The 24,457-nt window shown below is 45.2% G+C and overlaps 19 non-coding genes across 19 annotated transcripts; all 19 read left to right on the top strand.

The window, feature by feature from the left end:
* The first annotated feature begins 375 nt into the window (after nucleotides 1-375).
* Nucleotides 376-566, top strand: LOC141217982 (U2 spliceosomal RNA). The gene has a single exon (XR_012286749.1). It is a non-coding gene; the product is annotated as a U2 spliceosomal RNA (small nuclear RNA).
* Nucleotides 567-1,688: 1,122 nt separating this feature from the next.
* Nucleotides 1,689-1,879, top strand: LOC141217981 (U2 spliceosomal RNA). Its single transcript, XR_012286748.1, has one exon. It is a non-coding gene; the product is annotated as a U2 spliceosomal RNA (small nuclear RNA).
* Nucleotides 1,880-3,002: 1,123 nt separating this feature from the next.
* LOC141217980 (U2 spliceosomal RNA) lies at nucleotides 3,003-3,193 on the top strand. The gene has a single exon (XR_012286747.1). It is a non-coding gene; the product is annotated as a U2 spliceosomal RNA (small nuclear RNA).
* Nucleotides 3,194-4,314: 1,121 nt separating this feature from the next.
* LOC141217979 (U2 spliceosomal RNA) lies at nucleotides 4,315-4,505 on the top strand. The gene has a single exon (XR_012286746.1). It is a non-coding gene; the product is annotated as a U2 spliceosomal RNA (small nuclear RNA).
* A 1,122-nt stretch (nucleotides 4,506-5,627) lies between these two features.
* LOC141217978 (U2 spliceosomal RNA) lies at nucleotides 5,628-5,818 on the top strand. Its single transcript, XR_012286745.1, has one exon. It is a non-coding gene; the product is annotated as a U2 spliceosomal RNA (small nuclear RNA).
* Nucleotides 5,819-6,941: 1,123 nt separating this feature from the next.
* LOC141217977 (U2 spliceosomal RNA) lies at nucleotides 6,942-7,132 on the top strand. The gene has a single exon (XR_012286744.1). It is a non-coding gene; the product is annotated as a U2 spliceosomal RNA (small nuclear RNA).
* Nucleotides 7,133-8,251: 1,119 nt separating this feature from the next.
* LOC141217975 (U2 spliceosomal RNA) lies at nucleotides 8,252-8,442 on the top strand. Its single transcript, XR_012286742.1, has one exon. It is a non-coding gene; the product is annotated as a U2 spliceosomal RNA (small nuclear RNA).
* Nucleotides 8,443-9,567: 1,125 nt separating this feature from the next.
* LOC141217974 (U2 spliceosomal RNA) lies at nucleotides 9,568-9,758 on the top strand. Its single transcript, XR_012286741.1, has one exon. It is a non-coding gene; the product is annotated as a U2 spliceosomal RNA (small nuclear RNA).
* Nucleotides 9,759-10,879: 1,121 nt separating this feature from the next.
* Nucleotides 10,880-11,070, top strand: LOC141217973 (U2 spliceosomal RNA). Its single transcript, XR_012286740.1, has one exon. It is a non-coding gene; the product is annotated as a U2 spliceosomal RNA (small nuclear RNA).
* Nucleotides 11,071-12,191: 1,121 nt separating this feature from the next.
* On the top strand, nucleotides 12,192-12,382 carry LOC141218181 (U2 spliceosomal RNA). The gene has a single exon (XR_012286939.1). It is a non-coding gene; the product is annotated as a U2 spliceosomal RNA (small nuclear RNA).
* Nucleotides 12,383-13,502: 1,120 nt separating this feature from the next.
* Nucleotides 13,503-13,693, top strand: LOC141218151 (U2 spliceosomal RNA). The gene has a single exon (XR_012286911.1). It is a non-coding gene; the product is annotated as a U2 spliceosomal RNA (small nuclear RNA).
* A 1,124-nt stretch (nucleotides 13,694-14,817) lies between these two features.
* Nucleotides 14,818-15,008, top strand: LOC141217972 (U2 spliceosomal RNA). The gene has a single exon (XR_012286739.1). It is a non-coding gene; the product is annotated as a U2 spliceosomal RNA (small nuclear RNA).
* A 1,121-nt stretch (nucleotides 15,009-16,129) lies between these two features.
* On the top strand, nucleotides 16,130-16,320 carry LOC141217971 (U2 spliceosomal RNA). The gene has a single exon (XR_012286738.1). It is a non-coding gene; the product is annotated as a U2 spliceosomal RNA (small nuclear RNA).
* A 1,121-nt stretch (nucleotides 16,321-17,441) lies between these two features.
* On the top strand, nucleotides 17,442-17,632 carry LOC141218180 (U2 spliceosomal RNA). The gene has a single exon (XR_012286938.1). It is a non-coding gene; the product is annotated as a U2 spliceosomal RNA (small nuclear RNA).
* Nucleotides 17,633-18,752: 1,120 nt separating this feature from the next.
* On the top strand, nucleotides 18,753-18,943 carry LOC141217970 (U2 spliceosomal RNA). Its single transcript, XR_012286737.1, has one exon. It is a non-coding gene; the product is annotated as a U2 spliceosomal RNA (small nuclear RNA).
* A 1,121-nt stretch (nucleotides 18,944-20,064) lies between these two features.
* Nucleotides 20,065-20,255, top strand: LOC141217968 (U2 spliceosomal RNA). Its single transcript, XR_012286736.1, has one exon. It is a non-coding gene; the product is annotated as a U2 spliceosomal RNA (small nuclear RNA).
* Nucleotides 20,256-21,377: 1,122 nt separating this feature from the next.
* LOC141218711 (U2 spliceosomal RNA) lies at nucleotides 21,378-21,568 on the top strand. The gene has a single exon (XR_012287403.1). It is a non-coding gene; the product is annotated as a U2 spliceosomal RNA (small nuclear RNA).
* Nucleotides 21,569-22,690: 1,122 nt separating this feature from the next.
* Nucleotides 22,691-22,881, top strand: LOC141218596 (U2 spliceosomal RNA). The gene has a single exon (XR_012287292.1). It is a non-coding gene; the product is annotated as a U2 spliceosomal RNA (small nuclear RNA).
* A 1,123-nt stretch (nucleotides 22,882-24,004) lies between these two features.
* On the top strand, nucleotides 24,005-24,195 carry LOC141217967 (U2 spliceosomal RNA). The gene has a single exon (XR_012286735.1). It is a non-coding gene; the product is annotated as a U2 spliceosomal RNA (small nuclear RNA).
* Nucleotides 24,196-24,457: the final 262 nt, after the last annotated feature.

The following is a 24,457-nucleotide window of genomic DNA, read 5'->3' as shown; positions in this document are numbered from 1 at the left end:
CAGCAGCCACCTTCAGTCTGCTGCTGGACAGCCAGCAGCAGCAGCAGCAGGAGAGGTAATTAATCAGCAACCCTCCTGCTAAGGGTAGACAGCTGCTCGTTCCACCCACCCCCCCGCCGTAATTGGTTCTCCTCCCTTCCAACGGTGTTGAGGCGGGTGGGAACAGCCGGGGGTTGAGGGTACTGTGCTAAAAGAGGTGGAGTTATGCAGATCTAAAACGCGTGGATTGCAGCAGCAGCAAGCCGAAAAGTGCAGGCATGTGAGGGATCTAGAGGTTGACAGCATGTCTTCTTAACGGGAGTCCAGGTGGCCATCTCCACAAATGGACTTTTCAGAATCCTTGGGTGGCACCGTAGTCGGAAACCAATTCTGGTTATCGCTTCTCGGCCTTTTGGCTAAGATCAAGTGTAGTATCTGTTCTTATCAGTTTAATATCTGATACGTCCCCTATCTGGGGACCATATATTAAATGGATTTTTAGAACAGGGAGATGGAAAAAGAGCTTGCTCTGTCCACTCCACGCATTGACCTGGTATTGCAGTATCTCCAGGACCGGTGCACCCCTTCTTTAATGCAGTTTCTAAATTCAGAAAGAATTGAATTCAATGCTTTTTGTTCATTTTGCTTGTTTGTCGGATTTTGGGATGGACTCTTTGGCTTTGCTTTTCTTCTCCTCATTGGAATTTTCATGTTAAAAGTTGCAGAAGCCAGATGACAAGCTCATTTTGGTTCAACTTCAGCAACTGTGCATTGCATTGCCATGTAATGTAATGTAATGCAATGCTATCTATCTAGCTCTCCCTCTATACTTCCTTTTGGATAAACAGACATATTAGGCAAGCATTTTGGAGCTTTCACCTAAATAACTACAGGTGGTGAGATAAGCTGCACAATATAATTGACCTTTCAGTATATTGTTGCACACACACCATCTATTTAGCAAATGCCCTTGTTATCAACAGCAGCCTTTTAAACTCACCTGAGCTAACAGGTATGTGAGCTGGTTACTCTGCTGCACTTAAAATTTCTTTTTTGGTTTGCTACAATGCCTTTTCTGAAACGTTGTCTCCCTCTGCTGGAACACTGACTTCTTTCATTTAATGCCTGCAGACTATAAAAGAGAAACCAACCCAAAAAGCTTGGTTGATTAGTCTGTGGCATTCTTTTAAACTGTTGCTTATGGCGGTCTCTGTGAGCTTCTCAGTGACATTCAGCCATCCAGGTATCCCGCCTGCAGTAGACGGAATGTGGCAATGGAACGCTGGCTGCGCGTGTCATAATAGGCTCTGAGCCTTTATATACCTGCGCACAGCAGCAGCCACCTTCAGTCTGCTGCTGGACAGCCAGCAGCAGCAGCAGCAGGAGAGGTAATTAATCAGCAACCCTCCTGCTAAGGGTAGACAGCTGCTCGTTCCACCCCCCCCCCCCGCCTTAATTGGTTCTCCTCCCTTCCAACGGTGTTGAGGCGGGTGGGAACAGCCGGGGGTTGAGGGTACTGTGCTAAAAGAGGTGGAGTTATGCAGATCTAAAACGCGTGGATTGCAGCAGCAGCAAGCCGAAAAGTGCAGGCATGTGAGGGATCTAGAGGTTGACAGCATGTCTTCTTAACGGGAGTCCAGGTGGCCATCTCCACAAATGGACTTTTCAGAATCCTTGGGTGGCACCGTAGTCGGAAACCAATTCTGGTTATCGCTTCTCGGCCTTTTGGCTAAGATCAAGTGTAGTATCTGTTCTTATCAGTTTAATATCTGATACGTCCCCTATCTGGGGACCATATATTAAATGGATTTTTAGAACAGGGAGATGGAAAAAGAGCTTGCTCTGTCCACTCCACGCATTGACCTGGTATTGCAGTATCTCCAGGACCGGTGCACCCCTTCTTTAATGCAGTTTCTAAAATCAGAAAGAATTGAATTCAATGCTTTTTGTTCATTTTGCTTGTTTGTCGGATTTTGGGATGGACTCTTTGGCTTTGCTTTTCTTCTCCTCATTGGATTTTTCATGTTAAAAGTTGCAGAAGCCAGATGACAAGCTCATTTTGGTTCAACTTCAGCAACTGTGCATTGCATTGCCATGTAATGTAATGTAATGCAATGCTATCTATCTAGCTCTCCCTCTATACTTCCTTTTGGATAAACAGACATATTAGGCAAGCATTTTGGAGCTTTCACCTAAATAACTACAGGTGGTGAGATAAGCTGCACAATATAATTGACCTTTCAGTATATTGTTGCACACACACCATCTATTTAGCAAATGCCCTTGTTATCAACAGCAGCCTTTTAAACTCACCTGAGCTAACAGGTATGTGAGCTGGTTACTCTGCTGCGCTTAAAATTTCTTTTTTGGTTTGCTACAATGCCTTTTCTGAAACGTTGTCTCCCTCTGCTGGAACACTGACTTCTTTCATTTAATGCCTGCAGACTATAAAAGAGAAACCAACCCAAAAAGTTTGGTTGATTAGTCTGTGGCATTCTTTTAAACTGTTGCTTATGGCGGTCTCTGTGAGCTTCTCAGTGACATTCAGCCATCCAGGTATCCCGCCTGCAGTAGACGGAATGTGGCAATGGAACGCTGGCTGCGCGTGTCATAATAGGCTCTGAGCCTTTATATACCTGCGCACAGCAGCAGCCACCTTCAGTCTGCTGCTGGACAGCCAGCAGCAGCAGCAGCAGGAGAGGTAATTAATCAGCAACCCTCCTGCTAAGGGTAGACAGCTGCTCGTTCCACCCCCCCCCCCCCGCCTTAATTGGTTCTCCTCCCTTCCAACGGTGTTGAGGCGGGTGGGAACAGCCGGGGGTTGAGGGTACTGTGCTAAAAGAGGTGGAGTTATGCAGATCTAAAACGCGTGGATTGCAGCAGCAGCAAGCCGAAAAGTGCAGGCATGTGAGGGATCTAGAGGTTGACAGCATGTCTTCTTAACGGGAGTCCAGGTGGCCATCTCCACAAATGGACTTTTCAGAATCCTTGGGTGGCACCGTAGTCGGAAACCAATTCTGGTTATCGCTTCTCGGCCTTTTGGCTAAGATCAAGTGTAGTATCTGTTCTTATCAGTTTAATATCTGATACGTCCCCTATCTGGGGACCATATATTAAATGGATTTTTAGAACAGGGAGATGGAAAAAGAGCTTGCTCTGTCCACTCCACGCATTGACCTGGTATTGCAGTATCTCCAGGACCGGTGCACCCCTTCTTTAATGCAGTTTCTAAAATCAGAAAGAATTGAATTCAATGCTTTTTGTTCATTTTGCTTGTTTGTCGGATTTTGGGATGGACTCTTTGGCTTTGCTTTTCTTCTCCTCATTGGATTTTTCATGTTAAAAGTTGCAGAAGCCAGATGACAAGCTCATTTTGGTTCAACTTCAGCAACTGTGCATTGCATTGCCATGTAATGTAATGTAATGCAATGCTATCTATCTAGCTCTCCCTCTATACTTCCTTTTGGATAAACAGACATATTAGGCAAGCATTTTGGAGCTTTCACCTAAATAACTACAGGTGGTGAGATAAGCTGCACAATATAATTGACCTTTCAGTATATTGTTGCACACACACCATCTATTTAGCAAATGCCCTTGTTATCAACAGCAGCCTTTTAAACTCACCTGAGCTAACAGGTATGTGAGCTGGTTACTCTGCTGCGCTTAAAATTTCTTTTTTGGTTTGCTACAATGCCTTTTCTGAAACGTTGTCTCCCTCTGCTGGAACACTGACTTCTTTCATTTAATGCCTGCAGACTATAAAAGAGAAACCAACCCAAAAAGTTTGGTTGATTAGTCTGTGGCATTCTTTTAAACTGTTGCTTATGGCGGTCTCTGTGAGCTTCTCAGTGACATTCAGCCATCCAGGTATCCCGCCTGCAGTAGACGGAATGTGGCAATGGAACGCTGGCTGCGCGTGTCATAATAGGCTCTGAGCCTTTATATACCTGCGCACAGCAGCAGCCACCTTCAGTCTGCTGCTGGACAGCCAGCAGCAGCAGCAGCAGGAGAGGTAATTAATCAGCAACCCTCCTGCTAAGGGTAGACAGCTGCTCGTTCCACCCACCCCCCCGCCGTAATTGGTTCTCCTCCCTTCCAACGGTGTTGAGGCGGGTGGGAACAGCCGGGGGTTGAGGGTACTGTGCTAAAAGAGGTGGAGTTATGCAGATCTAAAACGCGTGGATTGCAGCAGCAGCAAGCCGAAAAGTGCAGGCATGTGAGGGATCTAGAGGTTGACAGCATGTCTTCTTAACGGGAGTCCAGGTGGCCATCTCCACAAATGGACTTTTCAGAATCCTTGGGTGGCACCGTAGTCGGAAACCAATTCTGGTTATCGCTTCTCGGCCTTTTGGCTAAGATCAAGTGTAGTATCTGTTCTTATCAGTTTAATATCTGATACGTCCCCTATCTGGGGACCATATATTAAATGGATTTTTAGAACAGGGAGATGGAAAAAGAGCTTGCTCTGTCCACTCCACGCATTGACCTGGTATTGCAGTATCTCCAGGACCGGTGCACCCCTTCTTTAATGCAGTTTCTAAAATCAGAAAGAATTGAATTCAATGCTTTTTGTTCATTTTGCTTGTTTGTCGGATTTTGGGATGGACTCTTTGGCTTTGCTTTTCTTCTCCTCATTGGAATTTTCATGTTAAAAGTTGCAGAAGCCAGATGACAAGCTCATTTTGGTTCAACTTCAGCAACTGTGCATTGCATTGCCATGTAATGTAATGTAATGCAATGCTATCTATCTAGCTCTCCCTCTATACTTCCTTTTGGATAAACAGACATATTAGGCAAGCATTTTGGAGCTTTCACCTAAATAACTACAGGTGGTGAGATAAGCTGCACAATATAATTGACCTTTCAGTATATTGTTGCACACACACCATCTATTTAGCAAATGCCCTTGTTATCAACAGCAGCCTTTTAAACTCACCTGAGCTAACAGGTATGTGAGCTGGTTACTCTGCTGCACTTAAAATTTCTTTTTTGGTTTGCTACAATGCCTTTTCTGAAACGTTGTCTCCCTCTGCTGGAACACTGACTTCTTTCATTTAATGCCTGCAGACTATAAAAGAGAAACCAACCCAAAAAGCTTGGTTGATTAGTCTGTGGCATTCTTTTAAACTGTTGCTTATGGCGGTCTCTGTGAGCTTCTCAGTGACATTCAGCCATCCAGGTATCCCGCCTGCAGTAGACGGAATGTGGCAATGGAACGCTGGCTGCGCGTGTCATAATAGGCTCTGAGCCTTTATATACCTGCGCACAGCAGCAGCCACCTTCAGTCTGCTGCTGGACAGCCAGCAGCAGCAGCAGCAGGAGAGGTAATTAATCAGCAACCCTCCTGCTACGGGTAGACAGCTGCTCGTTCCACCCCCCCCCCCCGCCTTAATTGGTTCTCCTCCCTTCCAACGGTGTTGAGGCGGGTGGGAACAGCCGGGGGTTGAGGGTACTGTGCTAAAAGAGGTGGAGTTATGCAGATCTAAAACGCGTGGATTGCAGCAGCAGCAAGCCGAAAAGTGCAGGCATGTGAGGGATCTAGAGGTTGACAGCATGTCTTCTTAACGGGAGTCCAGGTGGCCATCTCCACAAATGGACTTTTCAGAATCCTTGGGTGGCACCGTAGTCGGAAACCAATTCTGGTTATCGCTTCTCGGCCTTTTGGCTAAGATCAAGTGTAGTATCTGTTCTTATCAGTTTAATATCTGATACGTCCCCTATCTGGGGACCATATATTAAATGGATTTTTAGAACAGGGAGATGGAAAAAGAGCTTGCTCTGTCCACTCCACGCATTGACCTGGTATTGCAGTATCTCCAGGACCGGTGCACCCCTTCTTTAATGCAGTTTCTAAAATCAGAAAGAATTGAATTCAATGCTTTTTGTTCATTTTGCTTGTTTGTCGGATTTTGGGATGGACTCTTTGGCTTTGCTTTTCTTCTCCTCATTGGATTTTTCATGTTAAAAGTTGCAGAAGCCAGATGACAAGCTCATTTTGGTTCAACTTCAGCAACTGTGCATTGCATTGCCATGTAATGTAATGTAATGCAATGCTATCTATCTAGCTCTCCATCTATACTTCCTTTTGGATAAACAGACATATTAGGCAAGCATTTTGGAGCTTTCACCTAAATAACTACAGGTGGTGAGATAAGCTGCACAATATAATTGACCTTTCAGTATATTGTTGCACACACACCATCTATTTAGCAAATGCCCTTGTTATCAACAGCAGCCTTTTAAACTCACCTGAGCTAACAGGTATGTGAGCTGGTTACTCTGCTGCGCTTAAAATTTCTTTTTTGGTTTGCTACAATGCCTTTTCTGAAACGTTGTCTCCCTCTGCTGGAACACTGACTTCTTTCATTTAATGCCTGCAGACTATAAAAGAGAAACCAACCCAAAAAGTTTGGTTGATTAGTCTGTGGCATTCTTTTAAACTGTTGCTTATGGCGGTCTCTGTGAGCTTCTCAGTGACATTCAGCCATCCAGGTATCCCGCCTGCAGTAGACGGAATGTGGCAATGGAACGCTGGCTGCGCATGTCATAATAGGCTCTGAGCCTTTATATACCTGCGCACAGCAGCAGCCACCTTCAGTCTGCTGCTGGACAGCCAGCAGCAGCAGCAGCAGGAGAGGTAATTAATCAGCAACCCTCCTGCTAAGGGTAGACAGCTGCTCGTTCCACCCCCCCCCCCCCGCCTTAATTGGTTCTCCTCCCTTCCAACGGTGTTGAGGCGGGTGGGAACAGCCGGGGGTTGAGGGTACTGTGCTAAAAGAGGTGGAGTTATGCAGATCTAAAACGCGTGGATTGCAGCAGCAGCAAGCCGAAAAGTGCAGGCATGTGAGGGATCTAGAGGTTGACAGCATGTCTTCTTAACGGGAGTCCAGGTGGCCATCTCCACAAATGGACTTTTCAGAATCCTTGGGTGGCACCGTAGTCGGAAACCAATTCTTGTTATCGCTTCTCGGCCTTTTGGCTAAGATCAAGTGTAGTATCTGTTCTTATCAGTTTAATATCTGATACGTCCCCTATCTGGGGACCATATATTAAATGGATTTTTAGAACAGGGAGATGGAAAAAGAGCTTGCTCTGTCCACTCCACGCATTGACCTGGTATTGCAGTATCTCCAGGACCGGTGCACCCCTTCTTTAATGCAGTTTCTAAAATCAGAAAGAATTGAATTCAATGCTTTTTGTTCATTTTGCTTGTTTGTCGGATTTTGGGATGGACTCTTTGGCTTTGCTTTTCTTCTCCTCATTGGATTTTTCATGTTAAAAGTTGCAGAAGCCAGATGACAAGCTCATTTTGGTTCAACTTCAGCAACTGTGCATTGCATTGCCATGTAATGTAATGTAATGCAATGCTATCTATCTAGCTCTCCCTCTATACTTCCTTTTGGATAAACAGACATATTAGGCAAGCATTTTGGAGCTTTCACCTAAATAACTACAGGTGGTGAGATAAGCTGCACAATATAATTGACCTTTCAGTATATTGTTGCACACACACCATCTATTTAGCAAATGCCCTTGTTATCAACAGCAGCCTTTTAAACTCACCTGAGCTAACAGGTATGTGAGCTGGTTACTCTGCTGCGCTTAAAATTTCTTTTTTGGTTTGCTACAATGCCTTTTCTGAAACGTTGTCTCCCTCTGCTGGAACACTGACTTCTTTCATTTAATGCCTGCAGACTATAAAAGAGAAACCAACCCAAAAAGTTTGGTTGATTAGTCTGTGGCATTCTTTTAAACTGTTGCTTATGGCGGTCTCTGTGAGCTTCTCAGTGACATTCAGCCATCCAGGTATCCCGCCTGCAGTAGACGGAATGTGGCAATGGAACGCTGGCTGCGCGTGTCATAATAGGCTCTGAGCCTTTATATACCTGCGCACAGCAGCAGCCACCTTCAGTCTGCTGCTGGACAGCCAGCAGCAGCAGCAGCAGGAGAGGTAATTAATCAGCAACCCTCCTGCTAAGGGTAGACAGCTGCTCGTTCCACCCCCCCCCGCCTTAATTGGTTCTCCTCCCTTCCAACGGTGTTGAGGCGGGTGGGAACAGCCGGGGGTTGAGGGTACTGTGCTAAAAGAGGTGGAGTTATGCAGATCTAAAACGCGTGGATTGCAGCAGCAGCAAGCCGAAAAGTGCAGGCATGTGAGGGATCTAGAGGTTGACAGCATGTCTTCTTAACGGGAGTCCAGGTGGCCATCTCCACAAATGGACTTTTCAGAATCCTTGGGTGGCACCGTAGTCGGAAACCAATTCTGGTTATCGCTTCTCGGCCTTTTGGCTAAGATCAAGTGTAGTATCTGTTCTTATCAGTTTAATATCTGATACGTCCCCTATCTGGGGACCATATATTAAATGGATTTTTAGAACAGGGAGATGGAAAAAGAGCTTGCTCTGTCCACTCCACGCATTGACCTGGTATTGCAGTATCTCCAGGACCGGTGCACCCCTTCTTTAATGCAGTTTCTAAAATCAGAAAGAATTGAATTCAATGCTTTTTGTTCATTTTGCTTGTTTGTCGGATTTTGGGATGGACTCTTTGGCTTTGCTTTTCTTCTCCTCATTGGATTTTTCATGTTAAAAGTTGCAGAAGCCAGATGACAAGCTCATTTTGGTTCAACTTCAGCAACTGTGCATTGCATTGCCATGTAATGTAATGTAATGCAATGCTATCTATCTAGCTCTCCCTCTATACTTCCTTTTGGATAAACAGACATATTAGGCAAGCATTTTGGAGCTTTCACCTAAATAACTACAGGTGGTGAGATAAGCTGCACAATATAATTGACCTTTCAGTATATTGTTGCACACACACCATCTATTTAGCAAATGCCCTTGTTATCAACAGCAGCCTTTTAAACTCACCTGAGCTAACAGGTATGTGAGCTGGTTACTCTGCTGCGCTTAAAATTTCTTTTTTGGTTTGCTACAATGCCTTTTCTGAAACGTTGTCTCCCTCTGCTGGAACACTGACTTCTTTCATTTAATGCCTGCAGACTATAAAAGAGAAACCAACCCAAAAAGTTTGGTTGATTAGTCTGTGGCATTCTTTTAAACTGTTGCTTATGGCGGTCTCTGTGAGCTTCTCAGTGACATTCAGCCATCCAGGTATCCCGCCTGCAGTAGACAGAATGTGGCAATGGAACGCTGGCTGCGCGTGTCATAATAGGCTCTGAGCCTTTATATACCTGCGCACAGCAGCAGCCACCTTCAGTCTGCTGCTGGACAGCCAGCAGCAGCAGCAGCAGGAGAGGTAATTAATCAGCAACCCTCCTGCTAAGGGTAGACAGCTGCTCGTTCCAACCCCCCCCCCCCACGACTTAATTGGTTCTCCTCCCTTCCAACGGTGTTGAGGCGGGTGGGAACAGCCGGGGGTTGAGGGTACTGTGCTAAAAGAGGTGGAGTTATGCAGATCTAAAACGCGTGGATTGCAGCAGCAGCAAGCCGAAAAGTGCAGGCATGTGAGGGATCTAGAGGTTGACAGCATGTCTTCTTAACGGGAGTCCAGGTGGCCATCTCCACAAATGGACTTTTCAGAATCCTTGGGTGGCACCGTAGTCGGAAACCAATTCTGGTTATCGCTTCTCGGCCTTTTGGCTAAGATCAAGTGTAGTATCTGTTCTTATCAGTTTAATATCTGATACGTCCCCTATCTGGGGACCATATATTAAATGGATTTTTAGAACAGGGAGATGGAAAAAGAGCTTGCTCTGTCCACTCCACGCATTGACCTGGTATTGCAGTATCTCCAGGACCGGTGCACCCCTTCTTTAATGCAGTTTCTAAAATCAGAAAGAATTGAATTCAATGCTTTTTGTTCATTTTGCTTGTTTGTCGGATTTTGGGATGGACTCTTTGGCTTTGCTTTTCTTCTCCTCATTGGATTTTTCATGTTAAAAGTTGCAGAAGCCAGATGACAAGCTCATTTTGGTTCAACTTCAGCAACTGTGCATTGCATTGCCATGTAATGTAATGTAATGCAATGCTATCTATCTAGCTCTCCCTCTATACTTCCTTTTGGATAAACAGACATATTAGGCAAGCATTTTGGAGCTTTCACCTAAATAACTACAGGTGGTGAGATAAGCTGCACAATATAATTGACCTTTCAGTATATTGTTGCACACACACCATCTATTTAGCAAATGCCCTTGTTATCAACAGCAGCCTTTTAAACTCACCTGAGCTAACAGGTATGTGAGCTGGTTACTCTGCTGCGCTTAAAATTTCTTTTTTGGTTTGCTACAATGCCTTTTCTGAAACGTTGTCTCCCTCTGCTGGAACACTGACTTCTTTCATTTAATGCCTGCAGACTATAAAAGAGAAACCAACCCAAAAAGTTTGGTTGATTAGTCTGTGGCATTCTTTTAAACTGTTGCTTATGGCGGTCTCTGTGAGCTTCTCAGTGACATTCAGCCATCCAGGTATCCCGCCTGCAGTAGACGGAATGTGGCAATGGAACGCTGGCTGCGCGTGTCATAATAGGCTCTGAGCCTTTATATACCTGCGCACAGCAGCAGCCACCTTCAGTCTGCTGCTGGACAGCCAGCAGCAGCAGCAGCAGGAGAGGTAATTAATCAGCAACCCTCCTGCTAAGGGTAGACAGCTGCTCGTTCCACCCCCCCCCCCGCCTTAATTGGTTCTCCTCCCTTCCAACGGTGTTGAGGCGGGTGGGAACAGCCGGGGGTTAAGGGTACTGTGCTAAAAGAGGTGGAATTATGCAGATCTAAAACGCGTGGATTGCAGCAGCAGCAAGCCGAAAAGTGCAGGCATGTGAGGGATCTAGAGGTTGACAGCATGTCTTCTTAACGGGAGTCCAGGTGGCCATCTCCACAAATGGACTTTTCAGAATCCTTGGGTGGCACCGTAGTCGGAAACCAATTCTGGTTATCGCTTCTCGGCCTTTTGGCTAAGATCAAGTGTAGTATCTGTTCTTATCAGTTTAATATCTGATACGTCCCCTATCTGGGGACCATATATTAAATGGATTTTTAGAACAGGGAGATGGAAAAAGAGCTTGCTCTGTCCACTCCACGCATTGACCTGGTATTGCAGTATCTCCAGGACCGGTGCACCCCTTCTTTAATGCAGTTTCTAAAATCAGAAAGAATTGAATTCAATGCTTTTTGTTCATTTTGCTTGTTTGTCGGATTTTGGGATGGACTCTTTGGCTTTGCTTTTCTTCTCCTCATTGGATTTTTCATGTTAAAAGTTGCAGAAGCCAGATGACAAGCTCATTTTGGTTCAACTTCAGCAACTGTGCATTGCATTGCCATGTAATGTAATGTAATGCAATGCTATCTATCTAGCTCTCCCTCTATACTTCCTTTTGGATAAACAGACATATTAGGCAAGCATTTTGGAGCTTTCACCTAAATAACTACAGGTGGTGAGATAAGCTGCACAATATAATTGACCTTTCAGTATATTGTTGCACACACACCATCTATTTAGCAAATGCCCTTGTTATCAACAGCAGCCTTTTAAACTCACCTGAGCTAACAGGTATGTGAGCTGGTTACTCTGCTGCGCTTAAAATTTCTTTTTTGGTTTGCTACAATGCCTTTTCTGAAACGTTGTCTCCCTCTGCTGGAACACTGACTTCTTTCATTTAATGCCTGCAGACTATAAAAGAGAAACCAACCCAAAAAGTTTGGTTGATTAGTCTGTGGCATTCTTTTAAACTGTTGCTTATGGCGGTCTCTGTGAGCTTCTCAGTGACATTCAGCCATCCAGGTATCCCGCCTGCAGTAGACGGAATGTGGCAATGGAACGCTGGCTGCGCGTGTCATAATAGGCTCTGAGCCTTTATATACCTGCGCACAGCAGCAGCCACCTTCAGTCTGCTGCTGGACAGCCAGCAGCAGCAGCAGCAGGAGAGGTAATTAATCAGCAACCCTCCTGCTAAGGGTAGACAGCTGCTCGTTCCACCCCCCCCCCCGCCTTAATTGGTTCTCCTCCCTTCCAACGGTGTTGAGGCGGGTGGGAACAGCCGGGGGTTGAGGGTACTGTGCTAAAAGAGGTGGAGTTATGCAGATCTAAAACGCGTGGATTGCAGCAGCAGCAAGCCGAAAAGTGCAGGCATGTGAGGGATCTAGAGGTTGACAGCATGTCTTCTTAACGGGAGTCCAGGTGGCCATCTCCACAAATGGACTTTTCAGAATCCTTGGGTGGCACCGTAGTCGGAAACCAATTCTGGTTATCGCTTCTCGGCCTTTTGGCTAAGATCAAGTGTAGTATCTGTTCTTATCAGTTTAATATCTGATACGTCCCCTATCTGGGGACCATATACTAAATGGATTTTTAGAACAGGGAGATGGAAAAAGAGCTTGCTCTGTCCACTCCACGCATTGACCTGGTATTGCAGTATCTCCAGGACCGGTGCACCCCTTCTTTAATGCAGTTTCTAAAATCAGAAAGAATTGAATTCAATGCTTTTTGTTCATTTTGCTTGTTTGTCAGATTTTGGGATGGACTCTTTGGCTTTGCTTTTCTTCTCCTCATTGGATTTTTCATGTTAAAAGTTGCAGAAGCCAGATGACAAGCTCATTTTGGTTCAACTTCAGCAACTGTGCATTGCATTGCCATGTAATGTAATGTAATGCAATGCTATCTATCTAGCTCTCCCTCTATACTTCCTTTTGGATAAACAGACATATTAGGCAAGCATTTTGGAGCTTTCACCTAAATAACTACAGGTGGTGAGATAAGCTGCACAATATAATTGACCTTTCAGTATATTGTTGCACACACACCATCTATTTAGCAAATGCCCTTGTTATCAACAGCAGCCTTTTAAACTCACCTGAGCTAACAGGTATGTGAGCTGGTTACTCTGCTGCGCTTAAAATTTCTTTTTTGGTTTGCTACAATGCCTTTTCTGAAACGTTGTCTCCCTCTGCTGGAACACTGACTTCTTTCATTTAATGCCTGCAGACTATAAAAGAGAAACCAACCCAAAAAGTTTGGTTGATTAGTCTGTGGCATTCTTTTAAACTGTTGCTTATGGCGGTCTCTGTGAGCTTCTCAGTGACATTCAGCCATCCAGGTATCCCGCCTGCAGTAGACGGAATGTGGCAATGGAACGCTGGCTGCGCGTGTCATAATAGGCTCTGAGCCTTTATATACCTGCGCACAGCAGCAGCCACCTTCAGTCTGCTGCTGGACAGCCAGCAGCAGCAGCAGCAGGAGAGGTAATTAATCAGCAACCCTCCTGCTAAGGGTAGACAGCTGCTCGTTCCACCCCCCCCCCGCCTTAATTGGTTCTCCTCCCTTCCAACGGTGTTGAGGCGGGTGGGAACAGCCGGGGGTTAAGGGTACTGTGCTAAAAGAGGTGGAGTTATGCAGATCTAAAACGCGTGGATTGCAGCAGCAGCAAGCCGAAAAGTGCAGGCATGTGAGGGATCTAGAGGTTGACAGCATGTCTTCTTAACGGGAGTCCAGGTGGCCATCTCCACAAATGGACTTTTCAGAATCCTTGGGTGGCACCGTAGTCGGAAACCAATTCTGGTTATCGCTTCTCGGCCTTTTGGCTAAGATCAAGTGTAGTATCTGTTCTTATCAGTTTAATATCTGATACGTCCCCTATCTGGGGACCATATATTAAATGGATTTTTAGAACAGGGAGATGGAAAAAGAGCTTGCTCTGTCCACTCCACGCATTGACCTGGTATTGCAGTATGTCCAGGACCGGTGCACCCCTTCTTTAATGCAGTTTCTAAAATCAGAAAGAATTGAATTCAATGCTTTTTGTTCATTTTGCTTGTTTGTCGGATTTTGGGATGGACTCTTTGGCTTTGCTTTTCTTCTCCTCATTGGATTTTTCATGTTAAAAGTTGCAGAAGCCAGATGACAAGCTCATTTTGGTTCAACTTCAGCAACTGTGCATTGCATTGCCATGTAATGTAATGTAATGCAATGCTATCTATCTAGCTCTCCCTCTATACTTCCTTTTGGATAAACAGACATATTAGGCAAGCATTTTGGAGCTTTCACCTAAATAACTACAGGTGGTGAGATAAGCTGCACAATATAATTGACCTTTCAGTATATTGTTGCACACACACCATCTATTTAGCAAATGCCCTTGTTATCAACAGCAGCCTTTTAAACTCACCTGAGCTAACAGGTATGTGAGCTGGTTACTCTGCTGCGCTTAAAATTTCTTTTTTGGTTTGCTACAATGCCTTTTCTGAAACGTTGTCTCCCTCTGCTGGAACACTGACTTCTTTCATTTAATGCCTGCAGACTATAAAAGAGAAACCAACCCAAAAAGTTTGGTTGATTAGTCTGTGGCATTCTTTTAAACTGTTGCTTATGGCGGTCTCTGTGAGCTTCTCAGTGACATTCAGCCATCCAGGTATCCCGCCTGCAGTAGACGGAATGTGGCAATGGAACGCTGGCTGCGCGTGTCATAATAGGCTCTGAGCCTTTATATACCTGCGCACAGCAGCAGCCACCTTCAGTCTGCTGCTGGACAGCCAGCAGCAGCAGCAGCAGGAGAGGTAATTAATCAGCAACCCTCCTGCTAAGGGTAGACAGCTGCTCGTTCCACCCCCCCCCCCCACGACTTAATTGGTTCTCCTCCCTTCCAACGGTGTTGAGGCGGGTGGGAACAGCCGGGGGTTGAGGGTACTGTGCTAAAAGAGGTGGAGTTATGCAGATCTAAAACGCGTGGATTGCAGCAGCAGCAAGCCGAAAAGTGCAGGCATGTGAGGGATCTAGAGGTTGACAGCATGTCTTCTTAACGGGAGTCCAGGTGGCCATCTCCACAAATGGACTTTTCAGAATCCTTGGGTGGCACCGTAGTCGGAAACCAATTCTGGTTATCGCTTCTCGGCCTTTTGGCTAAGATCAAGTGTAGTATCTGTTCTTATCAGTTTAATATCTGATACGTCCCCTATCTGGGGACCATATATTAAATGGATTTTTAGAACAGGGAGATGGAAAAAGAGCTTGCTCTGTCCACTCCACGCATTGACCTGGTATTGCAGTATCTCCAGGACCGGTGCACCCCTTCTTTAATGCAGTTTCTAAAATCAGAAAGAATTGAATTCAATGCTTTTTGTTCATTTTGCTTGTTTGTCGGATTTTGGGATGGACTCTTTGGCTTTGCTTTTCTTCTCCTCATTGGATTTTTCATGTTAAAAGTTGCAGAAGCCAGATGACAAGCTCATTTTGGTTCAACTTCAGCAACTGTGCATTGCATTGCCATGTAATGTAATGTAATGCAATGCTATCTATCTAGCTCTCCCTCTATACTTCCTTTTGGATAAACAGACATATTAGGCAAGCATTTTGGAGCTTTCACCTAAATAACTACAGGTGGTGAGATAAGCTGCACAATATAATTGACCTTTCAGTATATTGTTGCACACACACCATCTATTTAGCAAATGCCCTTGTTATCAACAGCAGCCTTTTAAACTCACCTGAGCTAACAGGTATGTGAGATGGTTACTCTGCTGCGCTTAAAATTTCTTTTTTGGTTTGCTACAATGCCTTTTCTGAAACGTTGTCTCCCTCTGCTGGAACACTGACTTCTTTCATTTAATGCCTGCAGACTATAAAAGAGAAACCAACCCAAAAAGTTTGGTTGATTAGTCTGTGGCATTCTTTTAAACTGTTGCTTATGGCGGTCTCTGTGAGCTTCTCAGTGACATTCAGCCATCCAGGTATCCCGCCTGCAGTAGACGGAATGTGGCAATGGAACGCTGGCTGCGCGTGTCATAATAGGCTCTGAGCCTTTATATACCTGCGCACAGCAGCAGCCACCTTCAGTCTGCTGCTGGACAGCCAGCAGCAGCAGCAGCAGGAGAGGTAATTAATCAGCAACCCTCCTGCTAAGGGTAGACAGCTGCTCGTTCCACCCCCCCCCCCGCCTTAATTGGTTCTCCTCCCTTCCAACGGTGTTGAGGCGGGTGGGAACAGCCGGGGGTTAAGGGTACTGTGCTAAAAGAGGTGGAATTATGCAGATCTAAAACGCGTGGATTGCAGCAGCAGCAAGCCGAAAAGTGCAGGCATGTGAGGGATCTAGAGGTTGACAGCATGTCTTCTTAACGGGAGTCCAGGTGGCCATCTCCACAAATGGACTTTTCAGAATCCTTGGGTGGCACCGTAGTCGGAAACCAATTCTGGTTATCGCTTCTCGGCCTTTTGGCTAAGATCAAGTGTAGTATCTGTTCTTATCAGTTTAATATCTGATACGTCCCCTATCTGGGGACCATATATTAAATGGATTTTTAGAACAGGGAGATGGAAAAAGAGCTTGCTCTGTCCACTCCACGCATTGACCTGGTATTGCAGTATCTCCAGGACCGGTGCACCCCTTCTTTAATGCAGTTTCTAAAATCAGAAAGAATTGAATTCAATGCTTTTTGTTCATTTTGCTTGTTTGTCGGATTTTGGGATGGACTCTTTGGCTTTGCTTTTCTTCTCCTCATTGGATTTTTCATGTTAAAAGTTGCAGAAGCCAGATGACAAGCTCATTTTGGTTCAACTTCAGCAACTGTGCATTGCATTGCCATGTAATGTAATGTAATGCAATGCTATCTATCTAGCTCTCCCTCTATACTTCCTTTTGGATAAACAGACATATTAGGCAAGCATTTTGGAGCTTTCACCTAAATAACTACAGGTGGTGAGATAAGCTGCACAATATAATTGACCTTTCAGTATATTGTTGCACACACACCATCTATTTAGCAAATGCCCTTGTTATCAACAGCAGCCTTTTAAACTCACCTGAGCTAACAGGTATGTGAGCTGGTTACTCTGCTGCGCTTAAAATTTCTTTTTTGGTTTGCTACAATGCCTTTTCTGAAACGTTGTCTCCCTCTGCTGGAACACTGACTTCTTTCATTTAATGCCTGCAGACTATAAAAGAGAAACCAACCCAAAAAGTTTGGTTGATTAGTCTGTGGCATTCTTTTAAACTGTTGCTTATGGCGGTCTCTGTGAGCTTCTCAGTGACATTCAGTCATCCAGGTATCCCGCCTGCAGTAGACGGAATGTGGCAATGGAACGCTGGCTGCGCGTGTCATAATAGGCTCTGAGCCTTTATATACCTGCGCACAGCAGCAGCCACCTTCAGTCTGCTGCTGGACAGCCAGCAGCAGCAGCAGCAGGAGAGGTAATTAATCAGCAACCCTCCTGCTAAGGGTAGACAGCTGCTCGTTCCACCCCCCCCCCCGCCTTAATTGGTTCTCCTCCCTTCCAACGGTGTTGAGGCGGGTGGGAACAGCCGGGGGTTGAGGGTACTGTGCTAAAAGAGGTGGAGTTATGCAGATCTAAAACGCGTGGATTGCAGCAGCAGCAAGCCGAAAAGTGCAGGCATGTGAGGGATCTAGAGGTTGACAGCATGTCTTCTTAACGGGAGTCCAGGTGGCCATCTCCACAAATGGACTTTTCAGAATCCTTGGGTGGCACCGTAGTCGGAAACCAATTCTGGTTATCGCTTCTCGGCCTTTTGGCTAAGATCAAGTGTAGTATCTGTTCTTATCAGTTTAATATCTGATACGTCCCCTATCTGGGGACCATATACTAAATGGATTTTTAGAACAGGGAGATGGAAAAAGAGCTTGCTCTGTCCACTCCACGCATTGACCTGGTATTGCAGTATCTCCAGGACCGGTGCACCCCTTCTTTAATGCAGTTTCTAAAATCAGAAAGAATTGAATTCAATGCTTTTTGTTCATTTTGCTTGTTTGTCAGATTTTGGGATGGACTCTTTGGCTTTGCTTTTCTTCTCCTCATTGGATTTTTCATGTTAAAAGTTGCAGAAGCCAGATGACAAGCTCATTTTGGTTCAACTTCAGCAACTGTGCATTGCATTGCCATGTAATGTAATGTAATGCAATGCTATCTATCTAGCTCTCCCTCTATACTTCCTTTTGGATAAACAGACATATTAGGCAAGCATTTTGGAGCTTTCACCTAAATAACTACAGGTGGTGAGATAAGCTGCACAATATAATTGACCTTTCAGTATATTGTTGCACACACACCATCTATTTAGCAAATGCCCTTGTTATCAACAGCAGCCTTTTAAACTCACCTGAGCTAACAGGTATGTGAGCTGGTTACTCTGCTGCGCTTAAAATTTCTTTTTTGGTTTGCTACAATGCCTTTTCTGAAACGTTGTCTCCCTCTGCTGGAACACTGACTTCTTTCATTTAATGCCTGCAGACTATAAAAGAGAAACCAACCCAAAAAGTTTGGTTGATTAGTCTGTGGCATTCTTTTAAACTGTTGCTTATGGCGGTCTCTGTGAGCTTCTCAGTGACATTCAGCCATCCAGGTATCCCGCCTGCAGTAGACGGAATGTGGCAATGGAACGCTGGCTGCGCGTGTCATAATAGGCTCTGAGCCTTTATATACCTGCGCACAGCAGCAGCCACCTTCAGTCTGCTGCTGGACAGCCAGCAGCAGCAGCAGCAGTAGAGGTAATTAATCAGCAACCCTCCTGCTAAGGGTAGACAGCTGCTCGTTCCACCCCCCCCCCGCCTTAATTGGTTCTCCTCCCTTCCAACGGTGTTGAGGCGGGTGGGAACAGCCGGGGGTTAAGGGTACTGTGCTAAAAGAGGTGGAGTTATGCAGATCTAAAACGCGTGGATTGCAGCAGCAGCAAGCCGAAAAGTGCAGGCATGTGAGGGATCTAGAGGTTGACAGCATGTCTTCTTAACGGGAGTCCAGGTGGCCATCTCCACAAATGGACTTTTCAGAATCCTTGGGTGGCACCGTAGTCGGAAACCAATTCTGGTTATCGCTTCTCGGCCTTTTGGCTAAGATCAAGTGTAGTATCTGTTCTTATCAGTTTAATATCTGATACGTCCCCTATCTGGGGACCATATATTAAATGGATTTTTAGAACAGGGAGATGGAAAAAGAGCTTGCTCTGTCCACTCCACGCATTGACCTGGTATTGCAGTATCTCCAGGACCGGTGCACCCCTTCTTTAATGCAGTTTCTAAAATCAGAAAGAATTGAATTCAATGCTTTTTGTTCATTTTGCTTGTTTGTCGGATTTTGGGATGGACTCTTTGGCTTTGCTTTTCTTCTCCTCATTGCATTTTTCATGTTAAAAGTTGCAGAAGCCAGATGACAAGCTCATTTTGGTTCAACTTCAGCAACTGTGCATTGCATTGCCATGTAATGTAATGTAATGCAATGCTATCTATCTAGCTCTCCCTCTATACTTCCTTTTGGATAAACAGACATATTAGGCAAGCATTTTGGAGCTTTCACCTAAATAACTACAGGTGGTGAGATAAGCTGCACAATATAATTGACCTTTCAGTATATTGTTGCACACACACCATCTATTTAGCAAATGCCCTTGTTATCAACAGCAGCCTTTTAAACTCACCTGAGCTAACAGGTATGTGAGCTGGTTACTCTGCTGCGCTTAAAATTTCTTTTTTGGTTTGCTACAATGCCTTTTCTGAAACGTTGTCTCCCTCTGCTGGAACACTGACTTCTTTCATTTAATGCCTGCAGACTATAAAAGAGAAACCAACCCAAAAAGTTTGGTTGATTAGTCTGTGGCATTCTTTTAAACTGTTGCTTATGGCGGTCTCTGTGAGCTTCTCAGTGACATTCAGCCATCCAGGTATCCCGCCTGCAGTAGACGGAATGTGGCAATGGAACGCTGGCTGCGCGTGTCATAATAGGCTCTGAGCCTTTATATACCTGCGCACAGCAGCAGCCACCTTCAGAATGCTGCTGGACAGCCAGCAGCAGCAGCAGCAGGAGAGGTAATTAATCAGCAACCCTCCTGCTAAGGGTAGACAGCTGCTCGTTCCACCCCCCCCCCCGCCTTAATTGGTTCTCCTCCCTTCCAACGGTGTTGAGGCGGGTGGGAACAGCCGGGGGTTGAGGGTACTGTGCTAAAAGAGGTGGAGTTATGCAGATCTAAAACGCGTGGATTGCAGCAGCAGCAAGCCGAAAAGTGCAGGCATGTGAGGGATCTAGAGGTTGACAGCATGTCTTCTTAACGGGAGTCCAGGTGGCCATCTCCACAAATGGACTTTTCAGAATCCTTGGGTGGCACCGTAGTCGGAAACCAATTCTGGTTATCGCTTCTCGGCCTTTTGGCTAAGATCAAGTGTAGTATCTGTTCTTATCAGTTTAATATCTGATACGTCCCCTATCTGGGGACCATATATTAAATGGATTTTTAGAACAGGGAGATGGAAAAAGAGCTTGCTCTGTCCACTCCACGCATTGACCTGGTATTGCAGTATCTCCAGGACCGGTGCACCCCTTCTTTAATGCAGTTTCTAAAATCAGAAAGAATTGAATTCAATGCTTTTTGTTCATTTTGCTTGTTTGTCGGATTTTGGGATGGACTCTTTGGCTTTGCTTTTCTTCTCCTCATTGGATTTTTCATGTTAAAAGTTGCAGAAGCCAGATGACAAGCTCATTTTGGTTCAACTTCAGCAACTGTGCATTGCATTGCCATGTAATGTAATGTAATGCAATGCTATCTATCTAGCTCTCCCTCTATACTTCCTTTTGGATAAACAGACATATTAGGCAAGCATTTTGGAGCTTTCACCTAAATAACTACAGGTGGTGAGATAAGCTGCACAATATAATTGACCTTTCAGTATATTGTTGCACACACACCATCTATTTAGCAAATGCCCTTGTTATCAACAGCAGCCTTTTAAACTCACCTGAGCTAACAGGTATGTGAGCTGGTTACTCTGCTGCGCTTAAAATTTCTTTTTTGGTTTGCTACAATGCCTTTTCTGAAACGTTGTCTCCCTCTGCTGGAACACTGACTTCTTTCATTTAATGCCTGCAGACTATAAAAGAGAAACCAACCCAAAAAGTTTGGTTGATTAGTCTGTGGCATTCTTTTAAACTGTTGCTTATGGCGGTCTCTGTGAGCTTCTCAGTGACATTCAGGCATCCAGGTATCCCGCCTGCAGTAGACGGAATGTGGCAAAGGAACGCTGGCTGCGCGTGTCATAATAGGCTCTGAGCCTTTATATACCTGCGCACAGCAGCAGCCACCTTCAGTCTGCTGCTGGACAGCCAGCAGCAGCAGCAGCAGGAGAGGTAATTAATCAGCAACCCTCCTGCTAAGGGTAGACAGCTGCTCGTTCCACCCCCCCCCCCCGCCTTAATTGGTTCTCCTCCCTTCCAACGGTGTTGAGGCGGGTGGGAACAGCCGGAGGTTGAGGGTACTGTGCTAAAAGAGGTGGAGTTATGCAGATCTAAAACGCGTGGATTGCAGCAGCAGCAAGCCGAAAAGTGCAGGCATGTGAGGGATCTAGAGGTTGACAGCATGTCTTCTTAACGGGAGTCCAGGTGGCCATCTCCACAAATGGACTTTTCAGAATCCTTGGGTGGCACCGTAGTCGGAAACCAATTCTGGTTATCGCTTCTCGGCCTTTTGGCTAAGATCAAGTGTAGTATCTGTTCTTATCAGTTTAATATCTGATACGTCCCCTATCTGGGGACCATATATTAAATGGATTTTTAGAACAGGGAGATGGAAAAAGAGCTTGCTCTGTCCACTCCACGCATTGACCTGGTATTGCAGTATCTCCAGGACCAGTGCACCCCTTCTTTAATGCAGTTTCTAAAATCAGAAAGAATTGAATTCAATGCTTTTTGTTCATTTTGCTTGTTTGTCGGATTTTGGGATGGACTCTTTGGCTTTGCTTTTCTTCTCCTCATTGGATTTTTCATGTTAAAAGTTGCAGAAGCCAGATGACAAGCTCATTTTGGTTCAACTTCAGCAACTGTGCATTGCATTGCCATGTAATGTAATGTAATGCAATGCTATCTATCTAGCTCTCCCTCTATACTTCCTTTTGGATAAACAGACATATTAGGCAAGCATTTTGGAGCTTTCACCTAAATAACTACAGGTGGTGAGATAAGCTGCACAATATAATTGACCTTTCAGTATATTGTTGCACACACACCATCTATTTAGCAAATGCCCTTGTTATCAACAGCAGCCTTTTAAACTCACCTGAGCTAACAGGTATGTGAGCTGGTTACTCTGCTGCGCTTAAAATTTCTTTTTTGGTTTGCTACAATGCCTTTTCTGAAACGTTGTCTCCCTCTGCTGGAACACTGACTTCTTTCATTTAATGCCTGCAGACTATAAAAGAGAAACCAACCCAAAAAGTTTGGTTGATTAGTCTGTGGCATTCTTTTAAACTGTTGCTTATGGCGGTCTCTGTGAGCTTCTCAGTGACATTCAGGCATCCAGGTATCCCGCCTGCAGTAGACGGAATGTGGCAAAGGAACGCTGGCTGCGCGTGTCATAATAGGCTCTGAGCCTTTATATACCTGCGCACAGCAGCAGCCACCTTCAGTCTGCTGCTGGACAGCCAGCAGCAGCAGCAGCAGGAGAGGTAATTAATCAGCAACCCTCCTGCTAAGGGTAGACAGCTGCTCGTTCCACCCCCCCCCCCCGCCTTAATTGGTTCTCCTCCCTTCCAACGGTGTTGAGGCGGGTGGGAACAGCCGGAGGTTGAGGGTACTGTGCTAAAAGAGGTGGAGTTATGCAGATCTAAAACGCGTGGATTGCAGCAGCAGCAAGCCGAAAAGTGCAGGCATGTGAGGGATCTAGAGGTTGACAGCATGTCTTCTTAACGGGAGTCCAGGTGGCCATCTCCACAAATGGACTTTTCAGAATCCTTGGGTGGCACCGTAGTCGGAAACCAATTCTGGTTATCGCTTCTCGGCCTTTTGGCTAAGATCAAGTGTAGTATCTGTTCTTATCAGTTTAATATCTGATACGTCCCCTATCTGGGGACCATATATTAAATGGATTTTTAGAACAGGGAGATGGAAAAAGAGCTTGCTCTGTCCACTCCACGCATTGACCTGGTATTGCAGTATCTCCAGGACCAGTGCACCCCTTCTTTAATGCAGTTTCTAAAATCAGAAAGAATTGAATTCAATGCTTTTTGTTCATTTTGCTTGTTTGTCGGATTTTGGGATGGACTCTTTGGCTTTGCTTTTCTTCTCCTCATTGGATTTTTCATGTTAAAAGTTGCAGAAGCCAGATGACAAGCTCATTTTGGTTCAACTTCAGCAACTGTGCATTGCATTGCCATGTAATGTAATGTAATGCAATGCTATCTATCTAGCTCTCCCTCTATACTTCCTTTTGGATAAACATACATATTAGGCAAGCATTTTGGAGCTTTCACCTAAATAACTACAGGTGGTGAGATAAGCTGCACAATATAATTGACCTTTCAGTATATTGTTGCACACACACCATCTATTTAGCAAATGCCCTTGTTATCAACAGCAGCCTTTTAAACTCACCTGAGCTAACAGGTATGTGAGCTGGTTACTCTGCTGCGCTTAAAATTTCTTTTTTGGTTTGCTACAATGCCTTTTCTGAAACGTTGTCTCCCTCTGCTGGAACACTGACTTCTTTCATTTAATGCCTGCAGACTATAAAAGAGAAACCAACCCAAAAAGTTTGGTTGATTAGTCTGTGGCATTCTTTTAAACTGTTGCTTATGGCGGTCTCTGTGAGCTTCTCAGTGACATTCAGCCATCCAGGTATCCCGCCTGCAGTAGACGGAATGTGGCAATGGAACGCTGGCTGCGCGTGTCATAATAGGCTCTGAGCCTTTATATACCTGCGCACAGCAGCAGCCACCTTCAGTCTGCTGCTGGACAGCCAGCAGCAGCAGCAGCAGCAGGAGAGGTAATTAATCAGCAACCCTCCTGCTAAGGGTAGACAGCTGCTCGTTCCACCCCCCCCCCGCCTTAATTGGTTCTCCTCCCTTCCAACGGTGTTGAGGCGGGTGGGAACAGCCGGGGGTTGAGGGTACTGTGCTAAAAGAGGTGGAGTTATGCAGATCTAAAACGCGTGGATTGCAGCAGCAGCAAGCCGAAAAGTGCAGGCATGTGAGGGATCTAGCGGTTGACAGCATGTCTTCTTAACGGGAGTCCAGGTGGCCATCTCCACAAATGGACTTTTCAGAATCCTTGGATGGCACCGTAGTCGGAAACCAATTCTGGTTATCGCTTCTCGGCCTTTTGGCTAAGATCAAGTGTAGTATCTGTTCTTATCAGTTTAATATCTGATACGTCCCCTATCTGGGGACCATATATTAAATGGATTTTTAGAACAGGGAGATGGAAAAAGAGCTTGCTCTGTCCACTCCACGCATTGACCTGGTATTGCAGTATCTCCAGGACCGGTGCACCCCTTCTTTAATGCAGTTTCTAAAATCAGAAAGAATTGAATTCAATGCTTTTTGTTCATTTTGCTTGTTTGTCGGATTTTGGGATGGACTCTTTGGCTTTGCTTTTCTTCTCCTCATTGGATTTTTCATGTTAAAAGTTGCAGAAGCCAGATGACAAGCTCATTTTGGTTCAACTTCAGCAACTGTGCATTGCATTGCCATGTAATGTAATGTAATGCAATGCTATCTATCTAGCTCTCCCTCTATACTTCCTTTTGGATAAACAGA

This window comes from Phyllobates terribilis, unplaced genomic scaffold (assembly GCF_046119375.1).
Source record: "Phyllobates terribilis strain yellow unplaced genomic scaffold, ASM4611937v1 Scaffold_249__1_contigs__length_2872098, whole genome shotgun sequence".
In the NCBI taxonomy this organism is placed as follows: Eukaryota; Metazoa; Chordata; class Amphibia; order Anura; family Dendrobatidae; genus Phyllobates; species Phyllobates terribilis.
This window is presented reverse-complemented; position numbering and strand designations above follow the sequence as displayed.